Below are 5,570 nucleotides of genomic sequence, written 5' to 3' on the forward strand. Positions count from 1 at the left end.
GGGTTGGCCGAATGGGAGTATTGCAGAATACACACGTAGAGATAAGAGGAACATGCCCCTGAGTCAAAAAGATTCAAGTTAGGGATTGGCGCATCGAAACTGTAATATCAGTTTGCAACGATCCTTTTGAGATCTTATCCTTTACGCACGTATACACTCTATGCAAGACATCACCATGATCTATAAAAATACATAGCTTACAAGAGCTGTTTCTTCCCTTAACACCCATACAACACACACACACTCGCACACACGCACGCACGCACGCACACACACACACACACACACACACACACACACACACACACACACACACACACACACACACGCGCGCGCGCGCGCGCGCGCGCAATACACACGGATATGCTAGGAATGAATCCAATAATACCAGCACTAAATGGTTAGGGTTAAGTATTGTACTCTGTCTGTTATTATTACATTTCACTATATAAAAAATAGCAAACTGCAACAAATTCCAGCAATCCATAGCCTAAAAAAATTGTAACAATTCCACTCACCATAAACATTTTCAATGAAGAAAAACTCCAGAAGATTTCCCTTTAAAAAAAGAAAAAGAAAATCAACATATACAAGCTGACATTAGTATTATAGGGATACTTTCAGATACTTGCTTAGGGAGAAAGAAACAAGACTTGGCTTTTAACAGAAACAAAATCTATGACAATCCAATATTCTGTTTAAATAAAGAGGAAGAAGGTTTTTCTTCCTGAATAACATTATCACTCACTCTACTTATTTCAGAATAAAGATGCACTTTAGTGTTTTATTTTTTATTTTTTTAATGTTGCAGCCTTTCCTTTCATCTCACATTATCTCCATGTGAAGTATAATCTGACAAGCTCGCCTTGCTCTATTGTTATGTATTTTTGTGGTATGTAAATGCTATCAGCTACTTTGGCATAATGTTCATAACCAGACAAATCTGCCCTATTGTGACATTAGAAACTTTCTTACACAGAACAAATATATTAACAGAGAATACCATACAATCAATTTAATAATATTTCTATCAATGCTTTATGTTCGTACCAGTTGTAGCTGTAATAAGGTCAGCACAGTACATATAAAATAACAAAAATCATATTAAAAAAAACATATAAAAAGTATATTTAAAAAAAGACGAGGGCTCTGTGGTTATGTGGTTATAGTAGAGTTTCATATAGAAATACTTGGTCTGTATTAGAGATACTTAATAAAATAGATAATGTTCTCAGATACAAATACAGTTACAAATAGGATGTCCATTCATTCATTCATTCATTCATTCATCTTTGTACCTGCCTGAGGTACAAAGAAACACAGAACACAGAAACCCCTTCCTTTCATCCCATAAACTTTAGACTTTTTTAATTCATAGCCAATGAAAAATGGTAGAAACCAACTATCCTTTTTGATCTAAAAAAAAAAAAAATCTCTGTGTTTCCTTTTATGCAGATATGCTTAAGTGCATTTTTTTCTGGTCCTTTTACTGCTCAGTTTTTTAGCTCATATTATCACCATATGAAGTACAGCCAGGTCTGATTAATTCAATTCAATTCAATTTAAGTTTATTTGTATAGCGCTTTTTACAATAGACATTGTCTCAAAGCAGCTTTACAGAACATAAACATAGAGCAGACGGTAAACATAATTAATGATAAAGGAAATAACGAATAATAAAAAATAAGAATTAACAGAATAGAAATTCTAGATTATTATTAGATATATATAGTTCACAATGTGTAGTTCACAATGTGTATGCAGGGTTATGGTCTTGCATTCATTTCTAGCTGAGCTTTAGAAGCCATATGCTGAAAGTTTTTCTCTCTCTGTGTGTGTGTGTGTGTGTGTGTGTGTGTGTGTGTGTGTGTGTGTGTGTGTGTGTGTGTGTGTGTGTGTGTGTGTGTGTGTGTGTGTGTGTGTGTGTGTTTTCTGTATTAGGCCATGCTACAGATTAAGATACTGATATTCTGATAATTAAATAAGTACAGACAGTAGCATCAAGCTATAGCCAAGTGTATGTAGATGCATAGATACAGAAAAATGTAAGAAAAATGTTTTGTAAGTTTGATATAAGATAATATTTATTTGATAAAAAAACATCCCTACTCACCCAGTAAAAGATCGATGTTTAATTATTAAAAAAATGTGTTTTGTGTGTTACTGTGAATGTGCTTTAGGTTGTTGCACCAAAACCTGATCACCTACTTACATTAACAATTAATCAGTGCTTTGTGGAAAATATAAAAAGAATGAAAAGGGGAAAAAACAGAAAAAACAGAACACAGCTGTACTAATGAAATAACAAGTTTCCGCAATGCTTTTGCAGGTGCTGGCGGCTAAGCACAGTCCTTTCCTAAATAACACAGAAACCCCTTCCTTTCATCCCATAAACTTTAGTCTTTTTAAATTCATAGCCAATGAAAAAATGGTAGAAACCAACTATCCTTTTAGATCTAAAAAAAAATCTCTGTGTTTCCTTTTATACAGAGATATGCTTAAGTGCATTCTTTTCTGGTCTTTTTACTGCTCAGTTTTTTAGCTCATATTATCACCATATGAAGTACAGCCTGGTCTGTTTACTGCTCTGGCTTTTTTTTTTTTGCGGTATGAAAAATGTATCAAATATGTTGATGTAGTGTACATGAAGAGAATTTGGAAATAAGAACTCAAACAAATTTAAACACATTTTACCATTTAATCTATTAATTGGTATCTAATGTCCTTGAATGTCCGATGTCTGTAATTAATTTTGTGGTACAGCTTTGAGTCTAAAGGAAAGTGAGAAACACACTAAGATGTCAGTTGAAGGTTGTGAGCATATAAAATAAAAAAGAAATGTGTTGTTTTTTTGGATACTATATTAATGATAGATTGTAATATTAGAGATAAACAGATAAATGACAGTTTTCATATATGGGAGAATATAGTGAGAAGCAGGTTTATACACTCACCACCCAATCTAATAGGAACACATGCTCATTTACATTTACAACATTTGGCAGATGCCCTTATCCAGAGCGACGTATAAAATGCAATCTTTCTATCAAAGAATACACTAACACTGGTTCACAAGGTTTAAGATTTATGACTTATGGTTTATGACTTATGACTTATGCAGATTTATGCAGTTACATAATCAGCCAATCATGTGTCAGCAGTCCAATATTGACAATAAATTTATGCAGATATAGATCAAGAGTTTCAGTTAATGTTCAGAACAAACATCAGAGAGTGAAAATATTGTGTTCTCTTTGGCTTTGATCGTGGCATGGTCGTCGGTGGCAGCTGGGCTGATTTGAGTATTTCCAAAACTGATTTATACACACAACAGTCTGTAGAGTTTACACATATTGGTTCAAAAAAAAAAAAAATATTTGAGTGAATAACAGCTCAGCTCTGGAAACGGCTTGTTGATATAGAGATCATAGGAACACGGCCGGATAGGTTCGAGCTTCCAGGAAGAACTCATATACCTACTCTTTACAACTGTTGTTAGCAGAAAAAACATCTCAGGATGCACAAAACATGAAATCTTGAGATGGATGGACCATAACAGAAGACCACTTTGGGAACTGTTCCTGTCAGCCATAGACACATGCTCATCCAAGCCTGTATCTGCATGTTTGTGCTGCTGCCACATGACTGGATAGCAGCAATAAGCAGGTGCACATGTGTTCCCATTAACATTACCATGGCCTACACTGTGCATGCGTGTGCACATGCACATGATATTTAATTATATGCATGAAAAAAAGGTTTGTTCTCACAGAAGGAGCACAATGTTGGCATGAAGCACATTAATTATTACTATATTACAATGCATTTAAGAACATATTGTGTGCAAGGGACTACACTGGACTATATATATATAACCTATGATTGTAGGATTTGGTGTAGGAATAATGGAGAGAGCTGCTTTTTTGTTTTTACAACCCTTCCAATACTGAGACTAGCACTCTGTCAAGACCGTGACATTTTCTTTAAATACCACAGTCACGGGGTAAATGTTGAATACCTACACAAGCTGTCATCTTGCATGCGCTATGTGGAGGTGAATAAATAAAGTGAAAGAAACAAGGAGCTCTTTTCAGTTAAATGTCAAGCATGTGGTTAAAAGTTTGCATCTACATTATGTGTGTAGGTAGGAATTAATGCTTGTGAACCAGGATGAATAGAAATGCAGTTAAGACAAGTGGTATTTCAATATGCTCAAACAGCACCATCTTTTGATAAACATTTGCAACTTTTTCTGACGTCTCTTACTTTTCTGTGTGGTTTTTTATTTTCCTGTTAGTTGGATGATCTAGATCTACTTAATCGCAAATAGTTCTGCAAATGAAATTTCTGAATACTGACTTTCTAACTGTAATATATTTTTAAAGAACACTTTAACTAAGCTTTCCTGATATCATTAATATACAGTAGATTCTCTGGAACAAAAAATAGTTTTGACTGATCTGGGATTTGGAATAGATCTGTGAACAACAAGAGTGAACCACTGTGTTTTTTACTGGCTGAAGAAACTTACATTACAAGCACTAGGATCATTTGTTTCTTGAATAAAGTGTGTACCTGCCTGTGAGTAACAACATTCTGCATCCTATTTTGCACTTTTGTCTATGAGTAGCAGAAGTTAGCAACATTTAACACCTTAGTGTCCTGTTACACTCCACATTGGTGTTTAATGGCTCATATGTAAAAAGACAGTGCTTCGAAATTGTACTTTTACATTTCGAATTTCTGTTTTATAGGAGCAAAATTTTCACAGAAAATTTACCCAAAAATCGGGGAAAACACACAGATATTTTTATCTTATGTTAAACCAATTTCTACTTTTGGAGAAGCATTTAAAATATTTAGAATTTGAATGTGTTTTCTTTATCCACTTTCTCACACTGAAAGTCAACAGGGTCCTGACTAATTTCATATCAGATTTGTGCCATTTTTATCCTGACAGAAAATGTCTGTTTTATTTTTATTCCACCGGGGTAGTGGAACTCCAGTGTACTAATAAAAAGGGTTAATATCACTTACACAACTCCTATAGGAATGTCTAATGTTTAACTCTAACCTCACCCAATATTTAACCCAAATCTATGCATAGCCTTGAGATTGTGCTAGTGAACAGGGCTGCCATGCTGCAAATACCACTCACCATACACTGTGTCTGTAACAGTAAAAGCATCTTACAATAAACCAAACCTTTGATCATTTGAAAAGACGAATTTCTTCCATGCCTTTCCTCTAGAGCCCAGAGAAATTCACATTGCTGTTCTATTCAGTCTTTGAATACAACTGATTCTGATAAACAGGAGCTATGGAATTGAAAAAATGTGAACTGCCTGGAGCAAACCAAGGATGGCCTTGCATTTATTACGCCTTTATTATTATTAATAAAACACAAATTAATAACTTGAATACATTCACAATTTGTCAAATTATGTTGCATATACAAAAAAAATGTGTTGCCAATGTACGAACATTTCTAAAGCTGAAATAATGATTTCAATATTTAAAAAATGTCATACGGTTCTGTTATTCATTGAGATTTGAATTAATTTCCAGTT

Source organism: Tachysurus fulvidraco, chromosome 14 (genome assembly GCF_022655615.1).
Source record: "Tachysurus fulvidraco isolate hzauxx_2018 chromosome 14, HZAU_PFXX_2.0, whole genome shotgun sequence".
NCBI classification, from domain to species: Eukaryota; Metazoa; Chordata; class Actinopteri; order Siluriformes; family Bagridae; genus Tachysurus; species Tachysurus fulvidraco.